This window comes from Gekko japonicus, unplaced genomic scaffold (genome assembly GCF_001447785.1).
Source record: "Gekko japonicus isolate JY-2015 unplaced genomic scaffold, Gekko_japonicus_V1.1 scaffold1297, whole genome shotgun sequence".
In the NCBI taxonomy this organism is placed as follows: domain Eukaryota; kingdom Metazoa; phylum Chordata; class Lepidosauria; order Squamata; family Gekkonidae; genus Gekko; species Gekko japonicus.
In genome coordinates, this window is record NW_015169815.1 from 437,137 (window position 1) to 444,150 (window position 7,014).

Sequence of the window (7,014 nt, forward strand, 5' to 3'; positions counted from 1 at the left end):
GCACAAGATCTCCCATCATCATCAGTGCATTTCTGCAAAGACGGAAAAAGGAACCCCCATGAACTGGGCTCCAATTGCAACTACAAATATCCAATTACGAGAGAGAGAGAGAGAGACAGAGAGAGTAGAGAGAGAGAGCGGAGAGAGAGAGACAGAGAGTAGAGAGAGAGAGAGAGAGAGACAGAGACAGCGAGAGACAGAGAGAGAGACAGAGAGAGAGAGAGAGACACAGAGAGAGAGAGAGACAGACAGACAGACAGACAGAGAGAGAGAGAGAGAGAGATTACCCAACAAGTACACCCTACTGTTTCTTTGATCTGGCTCTGGACTGAAATTAAATTAAAGCAGCTGTACCAACTAAGTGGCTATCTTTGGACTACTTGCAGCGACTGAAGCATTCTACCAAACATAACGCTCACAGGATAAAGTCCTTCTAGTGGTCCCTGGACCGAGAAACATCTGGTTAGCCTTGAACAGAGCCAGGCTGGATGCCTTTCAGGAAGAGCCCTCTGGAATATTCTTCCGGCTGAGATCTGGGCCCTGAGGGACCTTTTACAGTTCCTCAGGGCCTGCAAAACAGAGCTGTTCCACCAGGCCCATGGTCGAGGCTTAGGACTAAGAAGAGCAATTCCATCTTAAAGAAGCCATCCTGCTCAAGTGTAATGTTGGGGCAGATGGCTGTTATCCCCCTGGCAAAACCCATAATGCCCTTAAGCCACTGCACAGTTAGGTGGGCTTGAGCCCTGCTAGAGTTCTGTCTCCTCAGTTCTATGCTGGGTATAGGCCTATGTGCGCAGAAGCTCCCACAGTGGACATTGGACTACTTGCAGTGACTGAAGCATTCTACCAAACATAATGCTCACAGGATAAAGTCCTTCTAGTGGTCACTTAGGTCATCCATTCTGGCTAGTTCTAATATTTTGTTTATTAAATCCTCCCTTGTAGGTAAGCCTTCTACCTTCCACTGTCGAGCTATTAGTAATCTGGCAGCTGTTATAACATAACTAATTATACATGAATCCTGATTGTTGTATCCTTTCGGAATCATATTTAACAGATATATTTCCGGTTTTAAAGACACATTTTTACCCAGGCTTTCTTGTAGTATTTCCCTGACCATTCTCCAATATCCTTGCATTTTAGAGCATTTCCACCACATATGATAGAACGTCCCCCTACACATTTTACATTTCCAACACAGATTTGAGTATCCCTTATAACATTTCGCTAATTTGTCGGGTGCCCAGTGCCATCTATGAAACATCTTAAACACATTTTCTTTATAAGCTACTGCTCTCATAGATTTAGCCGTTTTCCACATATTCGCCCAATTCTCCTCTTCTATTTCCCCTATGTCTTTCATCCAAGTGGTCATTACAGATTTGATTTCTTCGTCCTGTTGAAAATCATTTAGTAACAGCCTATACAGTTTCTGGACTAGTTTATCATTTGAGGACAGCCATATTTTATCCAATTCATTATTTTGGTCCTCAAAACCTCTTATCATGTCTTTCTTATATCTGTCACGTAAAGTTATCTGTTCCCACCATGATAGATTGTTTTCCTGTCTTAATTTTTCTTCTGTTTTCAGCTCGTTCTTTTTATTTAATAATGTTTGGTAGCTTACTTTTAAGTTCGTAGTTATTACTGATGGTATGATAAATGCTTCTAATGGGGCAACCCATCTTGGAGTTTTTCTATACCAAATCGTTTTTACCTTAGTCCATATTTTATCTAGCGATCCTCTTAATGTGTGTCTAACAAAGTTTGAGTGGATTTTATCTTTCCCATACCATACATAAGCGTGCCAGCCCATCACAAGATCGTGTCCTTCTAGTGCTAGCAGTCTCTTATTTTCCAAACTTATCCATTCCTTTATCCATACTAGGGCTGCCGCTTGATAATAGATGTACCAGTTGGGAACACTCATGCCTCCTCTCTCCTTCTTATCCTGTAACACCTTCCATTTTATTCTAGATTTCTTATGCTGCCATATAAATTGTCTGGTAGCTTTATCTAGATCTTCAAAAAAGTTTTGTTTTTTCAGCACTGGTATACTTTGTGCTAAAAACAGAAATCTTGGTAGTACATTCATCTTGACCAACGCTATTCTACCCATAAACGATAACGGGATATCATTCCATTTATGGAGATCTTGTCTAATCTCCTTCAATAGTTTCATGTAGTTTTCTTCTACCAAAGAGTTACATTTATTTGTCATATTAATTCCCAGATATTTTACCTTTTTAACTATTTCCATTTTAGTCAATTCTTGAATTTTTTCTGTTGTATTTTGAAAGCAATTCTTTACTATAATTTTGGATTTTTTATAATTAATTTTTAGTCCCGCAACCTGACCATAATTTTGTATTGTTGTCATCAGTTCACCTATCGAGGTTTTGGGGTTTCCTAATATGAACACCAGATCATCAGCAAATGCCTGCAGCTTAAATTCCTCTCCTTTCACCTTCAGGCCCTCTATTTGCTTATTTCGTCTTATATCCTCGTTAAGTGATTCTATTGCATATACAAAAAGTAATGGAGACAGCGGGCATCCCTGCCTGGTTCCCTTCTGGATCTCTATCATTTCGGTTACATCTCCATTTATTATTATTTTTGCATATTGTTGTTTATATATAGTTTTAACTGTATTGTAGAATTCTTGGCCAGGGTCTGCAAAGTCTAATTTTTGTAATAGAAAATCCCATGACAAATTATCGAACGCTTTTTCCGCGTCCAAAAACATCAACATTAATTCTTTTTCTGGGTGTTCTTCGTAATATTCTAAGACATTCATAATTACCCTCATATTGTTTCTCATTTGTCTTTTAGGTAGAAACCCTGTTTGGTCTTGATGAATAGTCTGTGTCAAAACTTTTTTTAATCTTCTTGCTAGAATTGATGCAAAGATTTTATAATCAGAGTTAAGAAGTGATATGGGCCTATAATTTTTGATATCACTCGCTTCTGTATTTGGCTTCTGTATTAGTGTAATTAGGGCGTGGTTCCAAGATTCTGGTATCTTGCTATTTTTGCCCACTCCTTGACAGAGTTCTTTAAAAGGTGTCCATAACTGTTCTTCAAAAGCCTGGTAGAATTCTGCCGGTATTCCATCTGGACCTGGTGTTTTTTTCCTTTTCTGTTTTTTAATGGCCTCCATGATTTCATTCATAGTTATTGGATCGCTCAGCATTTTCTTCTGTTGAGCATTAAATTTTTGTGTTCTATTTCTAAGATATTCTGCAATTTCATCTCTTCTTTGTACATCATGTTGGTAGAGTCCCTTATAGAATTTTTCTACTATCCTCTTTAAATCTTGTATATTAAACTTTTCCTCATTGTTACCATTTCTTAGTTTAATTATGGTACGTTTCTGTCTTTCTTTCTTAACCTTGTACGCTAGCCATCTGTTCGGTTTATTTATGTTTTCAAAATAATATTGTTTAGTATATTCTATTTTTTTCCTCTATTTCATAATTTAACAAATTGTTTAAGTTGTGGTGTAAAAGATTTAGTTTAACTCTCGCACTTCCATCTTCTCTTGCTCTTTTCACTATGTTTTCTTGTTGTTTTATGTGTGTGACTAGTTGATCATATTTCTCTTTCTTCTGTTTACATTTCCAAGCATTATAGTTGATAAAACGTCCTCTTATATACGCCTTAAAGGCATCCCAAATAATTTCTGGTGAGGTTTCTGTCGGTAAGTTTATCTGAAAGAATTCTATAATTTCTTTTTTACATCTTTGTACGAAGTCCAAGTCTCGAAGTAAAGTTATGTTTATGGAGATCCTGCTTTTCTTTTGGTCTTCTCTTAGTGATACGGATATTGGATTGTGATCCGCAAATGTTTTTGGTAGTATTTCGCATTCTGTCACTTCCCTGATCATGTTTGTTGGCATCCATATCATATCGATTCTTGACCAGGAATCGTGACGTGGAGAGTAGTACGTGAAATCTGTTTTATTTATATTTCTCACTCTCCATACGTCCATTAAATTATATTCTTCTACTATCTGTGCAAAACTATTTGGCAGAATTCCTCCCGCCCTATGATCTTTCTTGGAATTTTTTCTATCTATTGCTGTATCCGCCACCAAGTTGAAATCTCCCAAAATACATATATCTTCGGATTCTGTTAGTCTTAACACGTTTTGGACTTCTTTAAAGAATTCCCCTTGTTTTTGGTTGGGTGCGTATATATTAAGTATCAGCATTCTTCTCCCCCTTCTTGTAATTGTGATCGCCACTATTCTGCCGTCTTTTGAATTAAATATCAGTTCTGGGTTTAATTTCTCTTTCACATATATTGCGACCCCTCTTTTTTTTTCTTCTGCAGAAGATACAAATACTTTCCCTAACTTTTTACATTCTAAATATTTCACCTCTTCTTTTTTTATATGTGTCTCTTGCAAGCAGATTATTTCAGCCTTTATTTTTCTGAGTTGGTGAAATGTCTTTCTTCTCTTTTGTGCACTGTTCAATCCATTGATGTTGATAGACAGTATATCACAGGTTTTAAAGATTGTCATATTTCTACTTAATATTTCTTCCCTTTTGCTCTGTAGTTGTACCTAGTTTGCACGTGGTAGGTAGATTTATTAACTTTGTATTTATTCTTTGCTTTAGCCTTTTTCTCTTTTTCTTTCTCTCTTTCCTCTCTTTCTTCCTCCTCTTTCTCTACTTCTTCTTCTTCTGTTTCCACCTCTTTCTCTTCCCTTTCTTCCTCATCTTCCTGCGATTCTTCCGTTTGCAGACCTAGATCTTCACCATATTTTTCCAGAAAATATTTTACTTTGAAGACCGAATCTATTCTGTGTCTTTGCCCTTTAAGAGTAAAAAGAACCCCTTCCGGTATTAGCCATTTAAAGATAATTTTGTTCTCTTTCAATAGGTTGGTTAATGTGGTGTAGGGCATTCTTCTCTCTCTCACCCGCCACGGGACATCTTTCAAGAAGACTACTTCCTCTCCTTTAATTATCATTTTGGTTTCATTGGCTGCTTTCATTATTTTTTCCTTTAAATCTCTTCTATAGAATTTTATATGCACCTCTCTCGGTCTCCTAGTTTTTTTGGCATAAGCTGAATTTCTCCTAAATATCGCTTCTATTCCATCTTCTATTTCTTCTTTAGTTGTTACTTTCAGCTGTTCTGCTATATTGGTGGCTAGAACTTCTTTAAGGTTTTGGTCTATAGCTTCTGTTATGTTCTGACATCGTATGATCAAAGACGCTTTCTCCATCTCCAAATTTATTACCGTGTCTTCCAATCTTTCACACTTACTCTTAATCCCTTGTGCATCTAGATCTATCTCTCTTACTTTTTCTTTTATTTTTCCTTGTCTAGTAGCAAGGTTTATAATTTCTTTTCTATTACTTTGAATTTCTTGCCTGTTATTTTGGATCTGTAACTTCAATTCTTCAGTTTCCTTTTTTATTTGCGTAGCCAAATTGTCTATTTTTGTACTGACCGGTTCAATTTCCTTTCTTATCAGGATGGGTAGGGTATCTTTTATCGCATCTTTCATGGCTTGCGCCACTGCTTGCGTCACTGCTTGCGTTACACTATCTTGTATATTTTTATTTATTTCTTTCATTGTTGCTTGTGGTATCGCCATGTTGGTTAGTTTTAGTTGTGTACTTCCCCCCCCTTGCCCTGGCGATGAGATAGATGCTTTCCTGCTCCCAGTTCCTCCTGAGGCCATAAATTTAAGTTTTTCCTTTTTAAATCATTAACTTCCTCTTTGCTTATTTAATAGAGTGTTGGAATATGTATTGTGTGGTTTATTATATATATTATTGTATATTTATGTAGTTATTTCTTTGTACTTCTGGCGGGTTTTGTCTAATTGCTTGATACTTGTCAAATACTTATCAAATGTTCTTCTTGCCCACTATTTCCAAGAGATTCTAGATAGCTTAAACCTAAATTTTTTATCTTCGTTTTTTATCTCTCCTGATACTCCTGATACTCCCCTTCTCTTAACCTTCTTTTTCCTCCTTAGATAAGTTATTCACTTCTGTGTGCTCTATTTCCTTACACTTCCTATTAATCTTGTCTCAAAATGCCTCTATAAGTCTCTATAACTCCCTGTCTTTTTTATTCCTCTTATGTCTCTTTTCTACCGGCTGTTACTGTCTTTCCGAGCTGTCCTTCAAAAACTGTCCTTTCAAAAGTCCTTCTTCCGCCGCTTTTCTGCTGTCTCCTGCTGTCGCCTCTATCTTATTTCCTCCTGCTGGGGACCCCTGACCTACAATACGCTAGGCGAGGACACCTTGCACGACATACATTTTCTTCTGCTGCTCGATTTGTTTCTCTTTCTTTTCGTAGTACTCCATGATCTTCAGCCTCTGTGTCTGAACAAGACGACCTTTCTCAATGTTGAATTCTTCTTCAGCCTGCGAAAAAGAATAAAGGTTGAAGCCGGCTGAGAGGACCAGGGAATACCTGCCGCTCTTCGTCTGGCACAGAGTCTAAACCCCACATCAAAAGTTTTTATGGAGCCCCAGCTGGGAGGGTTCTAATAGAGCCCAGACTACTGCAAAACACATCCACAGTCTATTGAGCTCACTTGTATGAATTCAAGAGCAGAAACGCCCCTGTTGGCAATTTAGGCCTGGATCTGCTCAGCTTACTCCAACTGGAAATTTTGTGTGGCATTTGAGCCACAACGCAGAAGTCCATTCCAAGCCAGGTGTAACCAGAAACCCATTCCAGATCTTCCAGAACTGTGTGCAGTTCTGGTCACCACACCTTAAAAAGGATATTATAGCTTTGGAAAAAGTGCAGAAAAGGGCAACTCGAATGATAAAAGGGTTGGAACACTTTCCCTATGAGGAAAGGTTAAAGCGCTTAGGGCTCTTTAGCTTGGAGAAACGACAACTGAGGGGTGACATGATTGAGGTTTATAAGATTATGCATGGGATAGAGCAGGTAGAGAAAGAGGTACTTTTCTCCCTTTCTCACAATACAAGAACTCGTGGGCACTCCATGAAATTGCTGAGCGGTCGGGTTAGA

At 37.9% G+C, this 7,014-nt stretch overlaps 1 protein-coding gene across 1 annotated transcript in view; it reads right to left on the minus strand.

The window, feature by feature from the left end:
- ATP6V1E1 (ATPase, H+ transporting, lysosomal 31kDa, V1 subunit E1) overlaps positions 1-7,014 on the minus strand; it is a 32,236-nt gene that overhangs the window by 19,456 nt on the left and 5,766 nt on the right. The window lies entirely within an intron of this gene.